The 20,787-nt window shown below is 45.0% G+C and overlaps 16 non-coding genes across 16 annotated transcripts; all 16 read left to right on the top strand.

Moving 5' to 3' along the window:
• Positions 1-175: 175 nt before the first annotated feature.
• Positions 176-366, top strand: LOC141187891 (U2 spliceosomal RNA). The gene has a single exon (XR_012262034.1). It is a non-coding gene; the product is annotated as a U2 spliceosomal RNA (small nuclear RNA).
• A 1,121-nt stretch (positions 367-1,487) lies between these two features.
• LOC141187879 (U2 spliceosomal RNA) lies at positions 1,488-1,678 on the top strand. The gene has a single exon (XR_012262023.1). It is a non-coding gene; the product is annotated as a U2 spliceosomal RNA (small nuclear RNA).
• Positions 1,679-2,799: 1,121 nt separating this feature from the next.
• Positions 2,800-2,990, top strand: LOC141187866 (U2 spliceosomal RNA). The gene has a single exon (XR_012262011.1). It is a non-coding gene; the product is annotated as a U2 spliceosomal RNA (small nuclear RNA).
• A 1,119-nt stretch (positions 2,991-4,109) lies between these two features.
• Positions 4,110-4,300, top strand: LOC141187854 (U2 spliceosomal RNA). The gene has a single exon (XR_012262000.1). It is a non-coding gene; the product is annotated as a U2 spliceosomal RNA (small nuclear RNA).
• Positions 4,301-5,418: 1,118 nt separating this feature from the next.
• LOC141187842 (U2 spliceosomal RNA) lies at positions 5,419-5,609 on the top strand. The gene has a single exon (XR_012261989.1). It is a non-coding gene; the product is annotated as a U2 spliceosomal RNA (small nuclear RNA).
• Positions 5,610-6,727: 1,118 nt separating this feature from the next.
• Positions 6,728-6,918, top strand: LOC141187830 (U2 spliceosomal RNA). The gene has a single exon (XR_012261978.1). It is a non-coding gene; the product is annotated as a U2 spliceosomal RNA (small nuclear RNA).
• Positions 6,919-8,038: 1,120 nt separating this feature from the next.
• LOC141191406 (U2 spliceosomal RNA) lies at positions 8,039-8,229 on the top strand. The gene has a single exon (XR_012265402.1). It is a non-coding gene; the product is annotated as a U2 spliceosomal RNA (small nuclear RNA).
• A 1,114-nt stretch (positions 8,230-9,343) lies between these two features.
• LOC141187818 (U2 spliceosomal RNA) lies at positions 9,344-9,534 on the top strand. Its single transcript, XR_012261967.1, has one exon. It is a non-coding gene; the product is annotated as a U2 spliceosomal RNA (small nuclear RNA).
• A 1,122-nt stretch (positions 9,535-10,656) lies between these two features.
• Positions 10,657-10,847, top strand: LOC141184907 (U2 spliceosomal RNA). The gene has a single exon (XR_012259618.1). It is a non-coding gene; the product is annotated as a U2 spliceosomal RNA (small nuclear RNA).
• Positions 10,848-11,966: 1,119 nt separating this feature from the next.
• Positions 11,967-12,157, top strand: LOC141187806 (U2 spliceosomal RNA). Its single transcript, XR_012261956.1, has one exon. It is a non-coding gene; the product is annotated as a U2 spliceosomal RNA (small nuclear RNA).
• Positions 12,158-13,279: 1,122 nt separating this feature from the next.
• Positions 13,280-13,470, top strand: LOC141187792 (U2 spliceosomal RNA). The gene has a single exon (XR_012261945.1). It is a non-coding gene; the product is annotated as a U2 spliceosomal RNA (small nuclear RNA).
• Positions 13,471-14,589: 1,119 nt separating this feature from the next.
• LOC141187780 (U2 spliceosomal RNA) lies at positions 14,590-14,780 on the top strand. Its single transcript, XR_012261934.1, has one exon. It is a non-coding gene; the product is annotated as a U2 spliceosomal RNA (small nuclear RNA).
• Positions 14,781-15,901: 1,121 nt separating this feature from the next.
• Positions 15,902-16,092, top strand: LOC141187768 (U2 spliceosomal RNA). The gene has a single exon (XR_012261923.1). It is a non-coding gene; the product is annotated as a U2 spliceosomal RNA (small nuclear RNA).
• A 1,121-nt stretch (positions 16,093-17,213) lies between these two features.
• LOC141187756 (U2 spliceosomal RNA) lies at positions 17,214-17,404 on the top strand. The gene has a single exon (XR_012261912.1). It is a non-coding gene; the product is annotated as a U2 spliceosomal RNA (small nuclear RNA).
• Positions 17,405-18,526: 1,122 nt separating this feature from the next.
• On the top strand, positions 18,527-18,717 carry LOC141187743 (U2 spliceosomal RNA). The gene has a single exon (XR_012261900.1). It is a non-coding gene; the product is annotated as a U2 spliceosomal RNA (small nuclear RNA).
• A 1,120-nt stretch (positions 18,718-19,837) lies between these two features.
• Positions 19,838-20,028, top strand: LOC141184581 (U2 spliceosomal RNA). Its single transcript, XR_012259323.1, has one exon. It is a non-coding gene; the product is annotated as a U2 spliceosomal RNA (small nuclear RNA).
• The last annotated feature ends 759 nt before the right edge of the window (positions 20,029-20,787 follow it).

Here is a 20,787-nt window from a genome sequence, read left to right as displayed (position 1 = left end):
AGTTATGCAGATCTAAAACGCGTGGATTGCAGCAGCAGCAAGCCGAAAAGTGCAGGCATGTGAGGGATCTAGAGGTTGACAGCATGTCTTCTTAACGGGAGTCCAGGTGGCCATCTCCACAAATGGACTTTTCAGAATCCTTGGGTGGCACCGTAGTCGGAAACCAATTCTGGTTATCGCTTCTCGGCCTTTTGGCTAAGATCAAGTGTAGTATCTGTTCTTATCAGTTTAATATCTGATACGTCCCCTATCTGGGGACCATATATTAAATGGATTTTTAGAACAGGGAGATGGAAAAAGAGCTTGCTCTGTCCACTCCACGCATTGACCTGGTATTGCAGTATCTCCAGGACCGGTGCACCCCTTCTTTAATGCAGTTTCTAAAATCAGAAAGAATTGAATTCAATGCTTTTTGTTCATTTTGCTTGTTTGTCGGATTTTGGGATGGACTCTTTGGCTTTGCTTTTCTTCTCCTCATTGGATTTTTCATGTTAAAAGTTGCAGAAGCCAGATGACAAGCTCATTTTGGTTCAACTTCAGCAACTGTGCATTGCATTGCCATGTAATGTAATGTAATGCAATGCTATCTATCTAGCTCTCCCTCTATACTTCCTTTTGGATAAACAGACATATTAGGCAAGCATTTTGGAGCTTTCACCTAAATAACTACAGGTGGTGAGATAAGCTGCACAATATAATTGACCTTTCAGTATATTGTTGCACACACACCATCTATTTAGCAAATGCCCTTGTTATCAACAGCAGCCTTTTAAACTCACCTGAGCTAACAGGTATGTGAGCTGGTTACTCTGCTGCGCTTAAAATTTCTTTTTTGGTTTGCTACAATGCCTTTTCTGAAACGTTGTCTCCCTCTGCTGGAACACTGACTTCTTTCATTTAATGCCTGCAGACTATAAAAGAGAAACCAACCCAAAAAGTTTGGTTGATTAGTCTGTGGCATTCTTTTAAACTGTTGCTTATGGTGGTCTCTGTGAGCTTCTCAGTGACATTTAGCCATCCTGGTATCCCGCCTGCAGTAGACGGAATGTGGCAATGGAACGCTGGCTGCGCGTGTCATAATAGGCTCTGAGCCTTTATATACCTGCGCACAGCAGCAGCCACCTTCAGTCTGCTGCTGGACAGCCAGCAGCAGCAGCAGCAGGAGAGGTAATTAATCAGCAACCCTCCTGCTAAGGGTAGACAGCTGCTCGTTCCACTCCCCCCCCAGCCTTAATTGGTTCTCCTCCCTTCCAACGGTGTTGAGGCGGGTGGGAACAGCCGGGGGTTGAGGGTACTGTGCTAAAAGAGGTGGAGTTATGCAGATCTAAAACGCGTGGATTGCAGCAGCAGCAAGCCGAAAAGTGCAGGCATGTGAGGGATCTAGAGGTTGACAGCATGTCTTCTTAACGGGAGTCCAGATGGCCATCTCCACAAATGGACTTTTCAGAATCCTTGGGTGGCACCGTAGTCGGAAACCAATTCTGGTTATCGCTTCTCGGCCTTTTGGCTAAGATCAAGTGTAGTATCTGTTCTTATCAGTTTAATATCTGATACGTCCCCTATCTGGGGACCATATATTAAATGGATTTTTAGAACAGGGAGATGGAAAAAGAGCTTGCTCTGTCCACTCCACGCATTGACCTGGTATTGCAGTATCTCCAGGACCGGTGCACCCCTTCTTTAATGCAGTTTCTAAAATCAGAAAGAATTGAATTCAATGCTTTTTGTTCATTTTGCTTGTTTGTCGGATTTTGGGATGGACTCTTTGGCTTTGCTTTTCTTCTCCTCATTGGATTTTTCATGTTAAAAGTTGCAGAAGCCAGATGACAAGCTCATTTTGGTTCAACTTCAGCAACTGTGCATTGCATTGCCATGTAATGTAATGTAATGCAATGCTATCTATCTAGCTCTCCCTCTATACTTCCTTTTGGATAAACAGACATATTAGGCAAGCATTTTGGAGCTTTCACCTAAATAACTACAGGTGGTGAGATAAGCTGCACAATATAATTGACCTTTCAGTATATTGTTGCACACACACCATCTATTTAGCAAATGCCCTTGTTATCAACAGCAGCCTTTTAAACTCACCTGAGCTAACAGGTATGTGAGCTGGTTACTCTGCTGCGCTTAAAATTTCTTTTTTGGTTTGCTACAATGCCTTTTCTGAAACGTTGTCTCCCTCTGCTGGAACACTGACTTCTTTCATTTAATGCCTGCAGACTATAAAAGAGAAACCAACCCAAAAAGTTTGGTTGATTAGTCTGTGGCATTCTTTTAAACTGTTGCTTATGGCGGTCTCTGTGAGCTTCTCAGTGACATTCAGCCATCCAGGTATCCCGCCTGCAGTAGACGGAATGTGGCAATGGAACGCTGGCTGCGCGTGTCATAATAGGCTCTGAGCCTTTATATACCTGCGCACAGCAGCAGCCACCTTCAGTCTGCTGCTGGACAGCCAGCAGCAGCAGCAGCAGGAGAGGTAATTAATCAGCAACCCTCCTGCTAAGGGTAGACAGCTGCTCGTTCCACCCCCCCCCCCGCCTTAATTGGTTCTCCTCCCTTCCAACGGTGTTGAGGCGGGTGGGAACAGCCGGGGGTTGAGGGTACTGTGCTAAAAGAGGTGGAGTTATGCAGATCTAAAACGCGTGGATTGCAGCAGCAGCAAACCGAAAAGTGCAGGCATGTGAGGGATCTAGAGGTTGACAGCATGTCTTCTTAACGGGAGTCCAGGTGGCCATCTCCACAAATGGACTTTTCAGAATCCTTGGGTGGCACCGTAGTCGGAAACCAATTCTGGTTATCGCTTCTCGGCCTTTTGGCTAAGATCAAGTGTAGTATCTGTTCTTATCAGTTTAATATCTGATACGTCCCCTATCTGGGGACCATATATTAAATGGATTTTTAGAACAGGGAGATGGAAAAAGAGCTTGCTCTGTCCACTCCACGCATTGACCTGGTATTGCAGTATCTCCAGGACCGGTGCACCCCTTCTTTAATGCAGTTTCTAAAATCACAAAGAATTGAATTCAATGCTTTTTGTTCATTTTGCTTGTTTGTCGGATTTTGGGATGGACTCTTTGGCTTTGCTTTTCTTCTCCTCATTGGATTTTTCATGTTAAAAGTTGCAGAAGCCAGATGACAAGCTCATTTTGGTTCAACTTCAGCAACTGTGCATTGCATTGCCATGTAATGTAATGTAATGCAATGCTATCTATCTAGCTCTCCCTCTATACTTCCTTTTGGATAAACAGACATATTAGGCAAGCATTTTGGAGCTTTCACCTAAATAACTACAGGTGGTGAGATAAGCTGCACAATATAATTGACCTTTCAGTATATTGTTGCACACACACCATCTATTTAGCAAATGCCCTTGTTATCAACAGCAGCCTTTTAAACTCACCTGAGCTAACAGGTATGTGAGCTGGTTACTCTGCTGCGCTTAAAATTTCTTTTTTGGTTTGCTACAATGCCTTTTCTGAAACGTTGTCTCCCTCTGCTGGAACACTGACTTCTTTCATTTAATGCCTGCAGACTATAAAAGAGAAACCAACCCAAAAAGTTTGGTTGATTAGTCTGTGGCATTCTTTTAAACTGTTGCTTATGGCGGTCTCTGTGAGCTTCTCAGTGACATTCAGCCATCCAGGTATCCCGCCTGCAGTAGACGGAATGTGGCAATGGAACGCTGGCTGCGCGTGTCATAATAGGCTCTGAGCCTTTATATACCTGCGCACAGCAGCAGCCACCTTCAGTCTGCTGCTGGACAGCCAGCAGCAGCAACAGCAGGAGAGGTAATTAATCAGCAACCCTCCTGCTAAGGGTAGACAGCTGCTCGTTCCACCCCCCCCCGCCTTAATTGGTTCTCCTCCCTTCCATCGGTGTTGAGGCGGGTGGGAACAGCCGGGGGTTGAGGGTACTGTGCTAAAAGAGGTGGAGTTATGCAGATCTAAAACGCGTGGATTGCAGCAGCAGCAAGCCGAAAAGTGCAGGCATGTGAGGGATCTAGAGGTTGACAGCATGTCTTCTTAACGGGAGTCCAGGTGGCCATCTCCACAAATGGACTTTTCAGAATCCTTGGGTGGCACCGTAGTCGGAAACCAATTCTGGTTATCGCTTCTCGGCCTTTTGGCTAAGATCAAGTGTAGTATCTGTTCTTATCAGTTTAATATCTGATACGTCCCCTATCTGGGGACCATATATTAAATGGATTTTTAGAACAGGGAGATGGAAAAAGAGCTTGCTCTGTCCACTCCACGCATTGACCTGGTATTGCAGTATCTCCAGGACCGGTGCACCCCTTCTTTAATGCAGTTTCTAAAATCAGAAAGAATTGAATTCAATGCTTTTTGTTCATTTTGCTTGTTTGTCGGATTTTGGGATGGACTCTTTGGCTTTGCTTTTCTTCTCCTCATTGGATTTTTCATGTTAAAAGTTGCAGAAGCCAGATGACAAGCTCATTTTGGTTCAACTTAAGCAACTGTGCATTGCATTGCCATGTAATGTAATGTAATGCAATGCTATCTATCTAGCTCTCCCTCTATACTTCCTTTTGGATAAACAGACATATTAGGCAAGCATTTTGGAGCTTTCACCTAAATAACTACAGGTGGTGAGATAAGCTGCACAATATAATTGACCTTTCAGTATATTGTTGCACACACACCATCTATTTAGCAAATGCCCTTGTTATCAACAGCAGCCTTTTAAACTCACCTGAGCTAACAGGTATGTGAGCTGGTTACTCTGCTGCGCTTAAAATTTCTTTTTTGGTTTGCTACAATGCCTTTTCTGAAACGTTGTCTCCCTCTGCTGGAACACTGACTTCCTTCATTTAATGCCTGCAGACTATAAAAGAGAAACCAACCCAAAAAGTTTGGTTGATTAGTCTGTGGCATTCTTTTAAACTGTTGCTTATGGCGGTCTCTGTGAGCTTCTCAGTGACATTCAGCCATCCAGGTATCCCGCCTGCAGTAGACGGAATGTGGCAATGGAACGCTGGCTGCGCGTGTCATAATAGGCTCTGAGCCTTTATATACCTGCGCACAGCAGCAGCCACCTTCAGTCTGCTGCTGGACAGCCAGCAGCAGCAACAGCAGGAGAGGTAATTAATCAGCAACCCTCCTGCTAAGGGTAGACAGCTGCTCGTTCCACCCCCCCCGCCTTAATTGGTTCTCCTCCCTTCCAACGGTGTTGAGGCGGGTGGGAACAGCCGGGGGTTGAGGGTACTGTGCTAAAAGAGGTGGAGTTATGCAGATCTAAAACGCGTGGATTGCAGCAGCAGCAAGCCGAAAAGTGCAGGCATGTGAGGGATCTAGAGGTTGACAGCATGTCTTCTTAACGGGAGTCCAGGTGGCCATCTCCACAAATGGACTTTTCAGAATCCTTGGGTGGCACCGTAGTCGGAAACCAATTCTGGTTATCGCTTCTCGGCCTTTTGGCTAAGATCAAGTGTAGTATCTGTTCTTATCAGTTTAATATCTGATACGTCCCCTATCTGGGGACCATATATTAAATGGATTTTTAGAACAGGGAGATGGAAAAAGAGCTTGCTCTGTCCACTCCACGCATTGACCTGGTATTGCAGTATCTCCAGGACCGGTGCACCCCTTCTTTAATGCAGTTTCTAAAATCAGAAAGAATTGAATTCAATGCTTTTTGTTCATTTTGCTTGTTTGTCGGATTTTGGGATGGACTCTTTGGCTTTGCTTTTCTTCTCCTCATTGGATTTTTCATGTTAAAAGTTGCAGAAGCCAGATGACAAGCTCATTTTGGTTCAACTTCAGCAACTGTGCATTGCATTGCCATGTAATGTAATGTAATGCAATGCTATCTATCTAGCTCTCCCTCTATACTTCCTTTTGGATAAACAGACATATTAGGCAAGCATTTTGGAGCTTTCACCTAAATAACTACAGGTGGTGAGATAAGCTGCACAATATAATTGACCTTTCAGTATATTGTTGCACACACACCATCTATTTAGCAAATGCCCTTGTTATCAACAGCAGCCTTTTAAACTCACCTGAGCTAACAGGTATGTGAGCTGGTTACTCTGCTGCGCTTAAAATTTCTTTTTTGGTTTGCTACAATGCCTTTTCTGAAACGTTGTCTCCCTCTGCTGGAACACTGACTTCTTTCATTTAATGCCTGCAGACTATAAAAGAGAAACCAACCCAAAAAGTTTGGTTGATTAGTCTGTGGCATTCTTTTAAACTGTTGCTTATGGCGGTCTCTGTGAGCTTCTCAGTGACATTCAGCCATCCAGGTATCCCGCCTGCAGTAGACGGAATGTGGCAATGGAACGCTGGCTGCGCGTGTCATAATAGGCTCTGAGCCTTTATATACCTGCGCACAGCAGCAGCCACCTTCAGTCTGCTGCTGGACAGCCAGCAGCAGCAACAGCAGGAGAGGTAATTAATCAGCAACCCTCCTGCTAAGGGTAGACAGCTGCTCGTTCCACCCCCCCCGCCTTAATTGGTTCTCCTCCCTTCCAACGGTGTTGAGGCGGGTGGGAACAGCCGGGGGTTGAGGGTACTGTGCTAAAAGAGGTGGAGTTATGCAGATCTAAAACGCGTGGATTGCAGCAGCAGCAAGCCGAAAAGTGCAGGCATGTGAGGGATCTAGAGGTTGACAGCATGTCTTCTTAACGGGAGTCCAGGTGGCCATCTCCACAAATGGACTTTTCAGAATCCTTGGGTGGCACCGTAGTCGGAAACCAATTCTGGTTATCGCTTCTCGGCCTTTTGGCTAAGATCAAGTGTAGTATCTGTTCTTATCAGTTTAATATCTGATACGTCCCCTATCTGGGGACCATATATTAAATGGATTTTTAGAACAGGGAGATGGAAAAAGAGCTTGCTCTGTCCACTCCACGCATTGACCTGGTATTGCAGTATCTCCAGGACCGGTGCACCCCTTCTTTAATGCAGTTTCTAAAATCAGAAAGAATTGAATTCAATGCTTTTTGTTCATTTTGCTTGTTTGTCGGATTTTGGGATGGACTCTTTGGCTTTGCTTTTCTTCTCCTCATTGGATTTTTCATGTTAAAAGTTGCAGAAGCCAGATGACAAGCTCATTTTTTTTTCAACTTAAGCAACTGTGCATTGCATTGCCATGTAATGTAATGTAATGCAATGCTATCTATCTAGCTCTCCCTCTATACTTCCTTTTGGATAAACAGACATATTAGGCAAGCATTTTGGAGCTTTCACCTAAATAACTACAGGTGGTGAGATAAGCTGCACAATATAATTGACCTTTCAGTATATTGTTGCACACACACCATCTATTTAGCAAATGCCCTTGTTATCAACAGCAGCCTTTTAAACTCACCTGAGCTAACAGGTATGTGAGCTGGTTACTCTGCTGCACTTAAAATTTCTTTTTTGGTTTGCTACAATGCCTTTTCTGAAACGTTGTCTCCCTCTGCTGGAACACTGACTTCTTTCATTTAATGCCTGCAGACTATAAAAGAGAAACCAACCCAAAAAGTTTGGTTGATTAGTCTGTGGCATTCTTTTAAACTGTTGCTTATGGCGGTCTCTGTGAGCTTCTCAGTGACATTCAGCCATCCAGGTATCCCGCCTGCAGTAGACGGAATGTGGCAATGGAACGCTGGCTGCGCGTGTCATAATAGGCTCTGAGCCTTTATATACCTGCGCACAGCAGCAGCCACCTTCAGTCTGCTGCTGGACAGCCAGCAGCAGCAACAGCAGGAGAGGTAATTAATCAGCAACCCTCCTGCTAAGGGTAGACAGCTGCTCGTTCCACCCCCCCCCGCCTTAATTGGTTCTCCTCCCTTCCAACGGTGTTGAGGCGGGTGGGAACAGCCGGGGGTTGAGGGTACTGTGCTAAAAGAGGTGGAGTTATGCAGATCTAAAACGCGTGGATTGCAGCAGCAGCAAGCCGAAAAGTGCAGGCATGTGAGGGATCTAGAGGTTGACAGCATGTCTTCTTAACGGGAGTCCAGGTGGCCATCTCCACAAATGGACTTTTCAGAATCCTTGGGTGGCACCGTAGTCGGAAACCAATTCTGGTTATCGCTTCTCGGCCTTTTGGCTAAGATCAAGTGTAGTATCTGTTCTTATCAGTTTAATATCTGATACGTCCCCTATCTGGGGACCATATATTACATGGATTTTTAGAACAGGGAGATGGAAAAAGAGCTTGCTCTGTCCACTCCACGCATTGACCTGGTATTGCAGTATCTCCAGGACCGGTGCACCCCTTCTTTAATGCAGTTTCTAAAATCAGAAAGAATTGAATTCAATGCTTTTTGTTCATTTTGCTTGTTTGTCGGATTTTGGGATGGACTCTTTGGCTTTGCTTTTCTTCTACTCATTGGATTTTTCATGTTAAAAGTTGCAGAAGCCAGATGACAAGCTCATTTTGGTTCAACTTCAGCAACTGTGCATTGCATTGCCATGTAATGTAATGTAATGCAATGCTATCTATCTAGCTCTCCCTCTATACTTCCTTTTGGATAAACAGACATATTAGGCAAGTATTTTGGAGCTTTCACCTAAATAACTACAGGTGGTGAGATAAGCTGCACAATATAATTGACCTTTCAGTATATTGTTGCACACACACCATCTATTTAGCAAATGCCCTTGTTATCAACAGCAGCCTTTTAAACTCACCTGAGCTAACAGGTATGTGAGCTGGTTACTCTGCTGCGCTTAAAATTTCTTTTTTGGTTTGCTACAATGCCTTTTCTGAAACGTTGTCTCCCTCTGCTGGAACACTGACTTCTTTCATTTAATGCCTGCAGACTATAAAAGAGAAACCAACCCAAAAAGTTTGGTTGATTAGTCTGTGGCATTCTTTTAAACTGTTGCTTATGGCGGTCTCTGTGAGCTTCTCAGTGACATTCAGCCATCCAGGTATCCCGCCTGCAGTAGACGGAATGTGGCAATGGAACGCTGGCTGCGCGTGTCATAATAGGCTCTGAGCCTTTATATACCTGCGCACAGCAGCAGCCACCTTCAGTCTGCTGCTGGACAGCCAGCAGCAGCAGGAGAGGTAATTAATCAGCAACCCTCCTGCTAAGGGTAGACAGCTGCTCGTTCCACCCCCCCCCCGCCTTAATTGGTTCTCCTCCCTTCCAACGGTGTTGAGGCGGGTGGGAACAGCCGGGGGTTGAGGGTACTGTGCTAAAAGAGGTGGAGTTATGCAGATCTAAAACGCGTGGATTGCAGCAGCAGCAAGCCGAAAAGTGCAGGCATGTGAGGGATCTAGAGGTTGACAGCATGTCTTCTTAACGGGAGTCCAGGTGGCCATCTCCACAAATGGACTTTTCAGAATCCTTGGGTGGCACCGTAGTCGGAAACCAATTCTGGTTATCGCTTCTCGGCCTTTTGGCTAAGATCAAGTGTAGTATCTGTTCTTATCAGTTTAATATCTGATACGTCCCCTATCTGGGGACCATATATTAAATGGATTTTTAGAACAGGGAGATGGAAAAAGAGCTTGCTCTGTCCACTCCACGCATTGACCTGGTATTGCAGTATCTCCAGGACCGGTGCACCCCTTCTTTAATGCAGTTTCTAAAATCAGAAAGAATTGAATTCAATGCTTTTTGTTCATTTTGCTTGTTTGTCGGATTTTGGGATGGACTCTTTGGCTTTGCTTTTCTTCTCCTCATTGGATTTTTCATGTTAAAAGTTGCAGAAGCCAGATGACAAGCTCATTTTGGTTCAACTTCAGCAACTGTGCATTGCATTGCCATGTAATGTAATGTAATGCAATGCTATCTATCTAGCTCTCCCTCTATACTTCCTTTTGGATAAACAGACATATTAGGCAAGCATTTTGGAGCTTTCACCTAAATAACTACAGGTGGTGAGATAAGCTGCACAATATAATTGACCTTTCAGTATATTGTTGCACACACACCATCTATTTAGCAAATGCCCTTGTTATCAACAGCAGCCTTTTAAACTCACCTGAGCTAACAGGTATGTGAGCTGGTTACTCTGCTGCGCTTAAAATTTCTTTTTTGGTTTGCTACAATGCCTTTTCTGAAACGTTGTCTCCCTCTGCTGGAACACTGACTTCTTTCATTTAATGCCTGCAGACTATAAAAGAGAAACCAACCCAAAAAGTTTGGTTGATTAGTCTGTGGCATTCTTTTAAACTGTTGCTTATGGCGGTCTCTGTGAGCTTCTCAGTGACATTCAGCCATCCAGGTATCCCGCCTGCAGTAGACGGAATGTGGCAATGGAACGCTGGCTGCGCGTGTCATAATAGGCTCTGAGCCTTTATATACCTGCGCACAGCAGCAGCCACCTTCAGTCTGCTGCTGGACAGCCAGCAGCAGCAGCAGCAGGAGAGGTAATTAATCAGCAACCCTCCTGCTAAGGGTAGACAGCTGCTCGTTCCACCCCCCCCCCCCGCCTTAATTGGTTCTCCTCCCTTCCAACGGTGTTGAGGCGGGTGGGAACAGCCGGGGGTTGAGGGTACTGTGCTAAAAGAGGTGGAGTTATGCAGATCTAAAACGCGTGGATTGCAGCAGCAGCAAGCCGAAAAGTGCAGGCATGTGAGGGATCTAGAGGTTGACAGCATGTCTTCTTAACGGGAGTCCAGGTGGCCATCTCCACAAATGGACTTTTCAGAATCCTTGGGTGGCACCGTAGTCGGAAACCAATTCTGGTTATCGCTTCTCGGCCTTTTGGCTAAGATCAAGTGTAGTATCTGTTCTTATCAGTTTAATATCTGATACGTCCCCTATCTGGGGACCATATATTAAATGGATTTTTAGAACAGGAAGATGGAAAAAGAGCTTGCTCTGTCCACTCCACGCATTGACCTGGTATTGCAGTATCTCCAGGACCGGTGCACCCCTTCTTTAATGCAGTTTCTAAAATCAGAAAGAATTGAATTCAATGCTTTTTGTTCATTTTGCTTGTTTGTCGGATTTTGGGATGGACTCTTTGGCTTTGCTTTTCTTCTCCTCATTGGATTTTTCATGTTAAAAGTTGCAGAAGCCAGATGACAAGCTCATTTTGGTTCAACTTCAGCAACTGTGCATTGCATTGCCATGTAATGTAATGTAATGCAATGCTATCTATCTAGCTCTCCCTCTATACTTCCTTTTGGATAAACAGACATATTAGGCAAGCATTTTGGAGCTTTCACCTAAATAACTACAGGTGGTGAGATAAGCTGCACAATATAATTGACCTTTCAGTATATTGTTGCACACACCATCTATTTAGCAAATGCCCTTGTTATCAACAGCAGCCTTTTAAACTCACCTGAGCTAACAGGTATGTGAGCTGGTTACTCTGCTGCGCTTAAAATTTCTTTTTTGGTTTGCTACAATGCCTTTTCTGAAACGTTGTCTCCCTCTGCTGGAACACTGACTTCTTTCATTTAATGCCTGCAGACTATAAAAGAGAAACCAACCCAAAAAGTTTGGTTGATTAGTCTGTGGCATTCTTTTAAACTGTTGCTTATGGCGGTCTCTGTGAGCTTCTCAGTGACATTCAGCCATCCAGGTATCCCGCCTGCAGTAGACGGAATGTGGCAATGGAACGCTGGCTGCGCGTGTCATAATAGGCTCTGAGCCTTTATATACCTGCGCACAGCAGCAGCCACCTTCAGTCTGCTGCTGGACAGCCAGCAGCAGCAGCAGCAGGAGAGGTAATTAATCAGCAACCCTCCTGCTAAGGGTAGACAGCTGCTCGTTCCACCCCCCCCCCCGCCTTAATTGGTTCTCCTCCCTTCCAACGGTGTTGAGGCGGGTGGGAACAGCCGGGGGTTGAGGGTACTGTGCTAAAAGAGGTGGAGTTATGCAGATCTAAAACGCGTGGATTGCAGCAGCAGCAAGCCGAAAAGTGCAGGCATGTGAGGGATCTAGAGGTTGACAGCATGTCTTCTTAACGGGAGTCCAGGTGGCCATCTCCACAAATGGACTTTTCAGAATCCTTGGGTGGCACCGTAGTCGGAAACCAATTCTGGTTATCGCTTCTCGGCCTTTTGGCTAAGATCAAGTGTAGTATCTGTTCTTATCAGTTTAATATCTGATACGTCCCCTATCTGGGGACCATATATTAAATGGATTTTTAGAACAGGGAGATGGAAAAAGAGCTTGCTCTGTCCACTCCACGCATTGACCTGGTATTGCAGTATCTCCAGGACCGGTGCACCCCTTCTTTAATGCAGTTTCTAAAATCAGAAAGAATTGAATTCAATGCTTTTTGTTCATTTTGCTTGTTTGTCGGATTTTGGGATGGACTCTTTGGCTTTGCTTTTCTTCTCCTCATTGGATTTTTCATGTTAAAAGTTGCAGAAGCCAGATGACAAGCTCATTTTGGTTCAACTTCAGCAACTGTGCATTGCATTGCCATGTAATGTAATGTAATGCAATGCTATCTATCTAGCTCTCCCTCTATACTTCCTTTTGGATAAACAGACATATTAGGCAAGCATTTTGGAGCTTTCACCTAAATAACTACAGGTGGTGAGATAAGCTGCACAATATAATTGACCTTTCAGTATATTGTTGCACACACACCATCTATTTAGCAAATGCCCTTGTTATCAACAGCAGCCTTTTAAACTCACCTGAGCTAACAGGTATGTGAGCTGGTTACTCTGCTGCGCTTAAAATTTCTTTTTTGGTTTGCTACAATGCCTTTTCTGAAACGTTGTCTCCCTCTGCTGGAACACTGACTTCTTTCATTTAATGCCTGCAGACTATAAAAGAGAAACCAACCCAAAAAGTTTGGTTGATTAGTCTGTGGCATTCTTTTAAACTGTTGCTTATGGCGGTCTCTGTGAGCTTCTCAGTGACATTCAGCCATCCAGGTATCCCGCCTGCAGTAGACGGAATGTGGCAATGGAACGCTGGCTGCGCGTGTCATAATAGGCTCTGAGCCTTTATATACCTGCGCACAGCAGCAGCCACCTTCAGTCTGCTGCTGGACAGCCAGCAGCAGCAGCAGCAGGAGAGGTAATTAATCAGCAACCCTCCTGCTAAGGGTAGACAGCTGCTCGTTCCACCCCCCCCCCCCGCCTTAATTGGTTCTCCTCCCTTCCAACGGTGTTGAGGCGGGTGGGAACAGCCGGGGGTTGAGGGTACTGTGCTAAAAGAGGTGGAGTTATGCAGATCTAAAACGCGTGGATTGCAGCAGCAGCAAGCCGAAAAGTGCAGGCATGTGAGGGATCTAGAGGTTGACAGCATGTCTTCTTAACGGGAGTCCAGGTGGCCATCTCCACAAATGGACTTTTCAGAATCCTTGGGTGGCACCGTAGTCGGAAACCAATTCTGGTTATCGCTTCTCGGCCTTTTGGCTAAGATCAAGTGTAGTATCTGTTCTTATCAGTTTAATATCTGATACGTCCCCTATCTGGGGACCATATATTAAATGGATTTTTAGAACAGGGAGATGGAAAAAGAGCTTGCTCTGTCCACTCCACGCATTGACCTGGTATTGCAGTATCTCCAGGACCGGTGCACCCCTTCTTTAATGCAGTTTCTAAAATCAGAAAGAATTGAATTCAATGCTTTTTGTTCATTTTGCTTGTTTGTCGGATTTTGGGATGGACTCTTTGGCTTTGCTTTTCTTCTCCTCATTGGATTTTTCATGTTAAAAGTTGCAGAAGCCAGATGACAAGCTCATTTTGGTTCAACTTCAGCAACTGTGCATTGCATTGCCATGTAATGTAATGTAATGCAATGCTATCTATCTAGCTCTCCCTCTATACTTCCTTTTGGATAAACAGACATATTAGGCAAGCATTTTGGAGCTTTCACCTAAATAACTACAGGTGGTGAGATAAGCTGCACAATATAATTGACCTTTCAGTATATTGTTGCACACACCATCTATTTAGCAAATGCCCTTGTTATCAACAGCAGCCTTTTAAACTCACCTGAGCTAACAGGTATGTGAGCTGGTTACTCTGCTGCGCTTAAAATTTCTTTTTTGGTTTGCTACAATGCCTTTTCTGAAACGTTGTCTCCCTCTGCTGGAACACTGACTTCTTTCATTTAATGCCTGCAGACTATAAAAGAGAAACCAACCCAAAAAGTTTGGTTGATTAGTCTGTGGCATTCTTTTAAACTGTTGCTTATGGCGGTCTCTGTGAGCTTCTCAGTGACATTCAGCCATCCAGGTATCCCGCCTGCAGTAGACGGAATGTGGCAATGGAACGCTGGCTGCGCGTGTCATAATAGGCTCTGAGCCTTTATATACCTGCGCACAGCAGCAGCCACCTTCAGTCTGCTGCTGGACAGCCAGCAGCAGCAGCAGCAGGAGAGGTAATTAATCAGCAACCCTCCTGCTAAGGGTAGACAGCTGCTCGTTCCACCCCCCCCCCCGCCTTAATTGGTTCTCCTCCCTTCCAACGGTGTTGAGGCGGGTGGGAACAGCCGGGGGTTGAGGGTACTGTGCTAAAAGAGGTGGAGTTATGCAGATCTAAAACGCGTGGATTGCAGCAGCAGCAAGCCGAAAAGTGCAGGCATGTGAGGGATCTAGAGGTTGACAGCATGTCTTCTTAACGGGAGTCCAGGTGGCCATCTCCACAAATGGACTTTTCAGAATCCTTGGGTGGCACCGTAGTCGGAAACCAATTCTGGTTATCGCTTCTCGGCCTTTTGGCTAAGATCAAGTGTAGTATCTGTTCTTATCAGTTTAATATCTGATACGTCCCCTATCTGGGGACCATATATTAAATGGATTTTTAGAACAGGGAGATGGAAAAAGAGCTTGCTCTGTCCACTCCACGCATTGACCTGGTATTGCAGTATCTCCAGGACCGGTGCACCCCTTCTTTAATGCAGTTTCTAAAATCAGAAAGAATTGAATTCAATGCTTTTTGTTCATTTTGCTTGTTTGTCGGATTTTGGGATGGACTCTTTGGCTTTGCTTTTCTTCTCCTCATTGGATTTTTCATGTTAAAAGTTGCAGAAGCCAGATGACAAGCTCATTTTGGTTCAACTTCAGCAACTGTGCATTGCATTGCCATGTAATGTAATGTAATGCAATGCTATCTATCTAGCTCTCCCTCTATACTTCCTTTTGGATAAACAGACATATTAGGCAAGCATTTTGGAGCTTTCACCTAAATAACTACAGGTGGTGAGATAAGCTGCACAATATAATTGACCTTTCAGTATATTGTTGCACACACACCATCTATTTAGCAAATGCCCTTGTTATCAACAGCAGCCTTTTAAACTCACCTGAGCTAACAGGTATGTGAGCTGGTTACTCTGCTGCGCTTAAAATTTCTTTTTTGGTTTGCTACAATGCCTTTTCTGAAACGTTGTCTCCCTCTGCTGGAACACTGACTTCTTTCATTTAATGCCTGCAGACTATAAAAGAGAAACCAACCCAAAAAGTTTGGTTGATTAGTCTGTGGCATTCTTTTAAACTGTTGCTTATGGCGGTCTCTGTGAGCTTCTCAGTGACATTCAGCCATCCAGGTATCCCGCCTGCAGTAGACGGAATGTGGCAATGGAACGCTGGCTGCGCGTGTCATAATAGGCTCTGAGCCTTTATATACCTGCGCACAGCAGCAGCCACCTTCAGTCTGCTGCTGGACAGCCAGCAGCAGCAGCAGCAGGAGAGGTAATTAATCAGCAACCCTCCTGCTAAGGGTAGACAGCTGCTCGTTCCACCCCCCCCCCCGCCTTAATTGGTTCTCCTCCCTTCCAACGGTGTTGAGGCGGGTGGGAACAGCCGGGGGTTGAGGGTACTGTGCTAAAAGAGGTGGAGTTATGCAGATCTAAAACGCGTGGATTGCAGCAGCAGCAAGCCGAAAAGTGCAGGCATGTGAGGGATCTAGAGGTTGACAGCATGTCTTCTTAACGGGAGTCCAGGTGGCCATCTCCACAAATGGACTTTTCAGAATCCTTGGGTGGCACCGTAGTCGGAAACCAATTCTGGTTATCGCTTCTCGGCCTTTTGGCTAAGATCAAGTGTAGTATCTGTTCTTATCAGTTTAATATCTGATACGTCCCCTATCTGGGGACCATATATTAAATGGATTTTTAGAACAGGGAGATGGAAAAAGAGCTTGCTCTGTCCACTCCACGCATTGACCTGGTATTGCAGTATCTCCAGGACCGGTGCACCCCTTCTTTAATGCAGTTTCTAAAATCAGAAAGAATTGAATTCAATGCTTTTTGTTCATTTTGCTTGTTTGTCGGATTTTGGGATGGACTCTTTGGCTTTGCTTTTCTTCTCCTCATTGGATTTTTCATGTTAAAAGTTGCAGAAGCCAGATGACAAGCTCATTTTGGTTCAACTTCAGCAACTGTGCATTGCATTGCCATGTAATGTAATGTAATGCAATGCTATCTATCTAGCTCTCCCTCTATACTTCCTTTTGGATAAACAGACATATTAGGCAAGCATTTTGGAGCTTTCACCTAAATAACTACAGGTGGTGAGATAAGCTGCACAATATAATTGACCTTTCAGTATATTGTTGCACACACACCATCTATTTAGCAAATGCCCTTGTTATCAACAGCAGCCTTTTAAACTCACCTGAGCTAACAGGTATGTGAGCTGGTTACTCTGCTGCGCTTAAAATTTCTTTTTTGGTTTGCTACAATGCCTTTTCTGAAACGTTGTCTCCCTCTGCTGGAACACTGACTTCTTTCATTTAATGCCTGCAGACTATAAAAGAGAAACCAACCCAAAAAGTTTGGTTGATTAGTCTGTGGCATTCTTTTAAACTGTTGCTTATGGCGGTCTCTGTGAGCTTCTCAGTGACATTCAGCCATCCAGGTATCCCGCCTGCAGTAGACGGAATGTGGCAATGGAACGCTGGCTGCGCGTGTCATAATAGGCTCTGAGCCTTTATATACCTGCGCACAGCAGCAGCCACCTTCAGTCTGCTGCTGGACAGCCAGCAGCAGCAGCAGCAGGAGAGGTAATTAATCAGCAACCCTCCTGCTAAGGGTAGACAGCTGCTCGTTCCACCCCCCCCCCCGCCTTAATTGGTTCTCCTCCCTTCCAACGGTGTTGAGGCGGGTGGGAACAGCCGGGGGTTGAGGGTACTGTGCTAAAAGAGGTGGAGTTATGCAGATCTAAAACGCGTGGATTGCAGCAGCAGCAAGCCGAAAAGTGCAGGCATGTGAGGGATCTAGAGGTTGACAGCATGTCTTCTTAACGGGAGTCCAGGTGGCCATCTCCACAAATGGACTTTTCAGAATCCTTGGGTGGCACCGTAGTCGGAAACCAATTCTGGTTATCGCTTCTCGGCCTTTTGGCTAAGATCAAGTGTAGTATCTGTTCTTATCAGTTTAATATCTGATACGTCCCCTATCTGGGGACCATATATTAAATGGATTTTTAGAACAGGGAGATGGAAAAAGAGCTTGCTCTGTCCACTCCACGCATTGACCTGGTATTGCAGTATCTCCAGGACCGGTGCACCCCTTCTTTAATGCAGTTTCTAAAATCAGAAAGAATTGAATTCAATGCTTTTTGTTCATTTTGCTTGTTTGTCGGATTTTGGGATGGACTCTTTGGCTTTGCTTTTCTTCTCCTCATTGGATTTTTCATGTTAAAAGTTGCAGAAGCCAGATGACAAGCTCATTTTGGTTCAACTTCAGCAACTGTGCATTGCATTGCCATGTAATGTAATGTAATGCAATGCTATCTATCTAGCTCTCCCTCTATACTTCCTTTTGGATAAACAGACATATTAGGCAAGCATTTTGGAGCTTTCACCTAAATAACTACAGGTGGTGAGATAAGCTGCACAATATAATTGACCTTTCAGTATATTGTTGCACACACACCATCTATTTAGCAAATGCCCTTGTTATCAACAGCAGCCTTTTAAACTCACCTGAGCTAACAGGTATGTGAGCTGGTTACTCTGCTGCGCTTAAAATTTCTTTTTTGGTTTGCTACAATGCCTTTTCTGAAACGTTGTCTCCCTCTGCTGGAACACTGACTTCTTTCATTTAATGCCTGCAGACTATAAAAGAGAAACCAACCCAAAAAGTTTGGTTGATTAGTCTGTGGCATTCTTTTAAACTGTTGCTTATGGCGGTCTCTGTGAGCTTCTCAGTGACATTCAGCCATCCAGGTATCCCGCCTGCAGTAGACGGAATGTGGCAATGGAACACTGGCTGCGCGTGTCATAATAGGCTCTGAGCCTTTATATACCTGCGCACAGCAGCAGCCACCTTCAGTCTGCTGCTGGACAGCCAGCAGCAGCAGCAGCAGGAGAGGTAATTAATCAGCAACCCTCCTGCTAAGGGTAGACAGCTGCTCGTTCCACCCCCCCCCCCCGCCTTAATTGGTTCTCCTCCCTTCCAACGGTGTTGAGGCGGGTGGGAACAGCCGGGGGTTGAGGGTACTGTGCTAAAAGAGGTGGAGTTATGCAGATCTAAAACGCGTGGATTGCAGCAGCAGCAAGCCGAAAAGTGCAGGCATGTGAGGGATCTAGAGGTTGACAGCATGTCTTCTTAACGGGAGTCCAGGTGGCCATCTCCACAAATGGACTTTTCAGAATCCTTGGGTGGCACCGTAGTCGGAAACCAATTCTGGTTATCGCTTCTCGGCCTTTTGGCTAAGATCAAGTGTAGTATCTGTTCTTATCAGTTTAATATCTGATACGTCCCCTATCTGGGGACCATATATTAAATGGATTTTTAGAACAGGGAGATGGAAAAAGAGCTTGCTCTGTCCACTCCACGCATTGACCTGGTATTGCAGTATCTCCAGGACCGGTGCACCCCTTCTTTAATGCAGTTTCTAAAATCAGAAAGAATTGAATTCAATGCTTTTTGTTCATTTTGCTTGTTTGTCGGATTTTGGGATGGACTCTTTGGCTTTGCTTTTCTTCTCCTCATTGGATTTTTCATGTTAAAAGTTGCAGAAGCCAGATGACAAGCTCATTTTGGTTCAACTTCAGCAACTGTGCATTGCATTGCCATGTAATGTAATGTAATGCAATGCTATCTATCTAGCTCTCCCTCTATACTTCCTTTTGGATAAACAGACATATTAGGCAAGCATTTTGGAGCTTTCACCTAAATAACTACAGGTGGTGAGATAAGCTGCACAATATAATTGACCTTTCAGTATATTGTTGCACACACACCATCTATTTAGCAAATGCCCTTGTTATCAACAGCAGCCTTTTAAACTCACCTGAGCTAACAGGTATGTGAGCTGGTTACTCTGCTGCGCTTAAAATTTCTTTTTTGGTTTGCTACAATGCCTTTTCTGAAACGTTGTCTCCCTCTGCTGGAACACTGACTTCTTTCATTTAATGCCTGCAGACTATAAAAGAGAAACCAACCCAAAAAGTTTGGTTGATTAGTCTGTGGCATTCTTTTAAACTGTTGCTTATGGCGGTCTCTGTGAGCTTCTCAGTGACATTCAGCCATCCAGGTATCCCGCCTGCAGTAGACGGAATGTGGCAATGGAACGCTGGCTGCGCGTGTCATAATAGGCTCTGAGCCTTTATATACCTGCGCACAGCAGCAGCCACCTTCAGTCTGCTGCTGGACAGCCAGCAGCAGCAGCAGCAGGAGAGGTAATTAATCACCAACCCTCCTGCTAAGGGTAGACAGCTGCTCGTTCCACCCCCCCCCCACCTTAATTGGTTCTCCTCCCTTCCAACGGTGTTGAGGCGGGTGGGAACAGCCGGGGGTTGAGGGTACTGTGCTAAAAGAGGTGGAGTTATGCAGATCTAAAACGCGTGGATTGCAGCAGCAGCAAGCCGAAAAGTGCAGGCATGTGAGGGATCTAGAGGTTGACAGCATGTCTTCTTAACGGGAGTCCAGGTGGCCATCTCCACAAATGGACTTTTCAGAATCCTTGGGTGGCACCGTAGTCGGAAACCAATTCTGGTTATCGCTTCTCGGCCTTTTGGCTAAGATCAAGTGTAGTATCTGTTCTTATCAGTTTAATATCTGATACGTCCCCTATCTGGGGACCATATATTAAATGGACTTTTAGAACAGGGAGATGGAAAAAGAGCTTGCTCTGTCCACTCCACGCATTGACCTGGTATTGCAGTATCTCCAGGACCGGTGCACCCCTTCTTTAATGCAGTTTCTAAAATCAGAAAGAATTGAATTCAATGCTTTTTGTTCATTTTGCTTGTTTGTCGGATTTTGGGATGGACTCTTTGGCTTTGCTTTTCTTCTCCTCATTGGATTTTTCATGTTAAAAGTTGCAGAAGCCAGATGACAAGCTCATTTTGGTTCAACTTCAGCAACTGTGCATTGCATTGCCATGTAATGTAATGTAATGCAATGCTATCTATCTAGCTCTCCCTCTATACTTCCTTTTGGATAAACAGACATATTAGGCAAGCATTTTGGAGCTTTCACCTAAATAACTACAGGTGGTGAGATAAGCTGCACAATATAATTGACCTTTCAGTATATTGTTGCACACACACCATCTATTTAGCAAATGCCCTTGTTATCAACAGCAGCCTTTTAAACTCACCTGAGCTAACAGGTATGTGAGCTGGTTACTCTGCTGCGCTTAAAATTTCTTTTTTGGTTTGCTACAATGCCTTTTCTGAAACGTTGTCTCCCTCTGCTGGAACACTGACTTCTTTCATTTAATGCCTGCAGACTATAAAAGAGAAACCAACCCAAAAAGTTTGGTTGATTGGTCTGTGGCATTCTTTTAAACTGTTGCTTATGGCGGTCTCTGTGAGCTTCTCAGTGACATTCAGCCATCCAGGTATCCCGCCTGCAGTAGACGGAATGTGGCAATGGAACGCTGGCTGCGCGTGTCATAATAGGCTCTGAGCCTTTATATACCTGCGCACAGCAGCAGCCACCTT

This window comes from Phyllobates terribilis, unplaced genomic scaffold (genome assembly GCF_046119375.1).
Source record: "Phyllobates terribilis strain yellow unplaced genomic scaffold, ASM4611937v1 Scaffold_40__1_contigs__length_11209783, whole genome shotgun sequence".
Classification (NCBI taxonomy): Eukaryota; Metazoa; Chordata; class Amphibia; order Anura; family Dendrobatidae; genus Phyllobates; species Phyllobates terribilis.
This window is presented reverse-complemented; position numbering and strand designations above follow the sequence as displayed.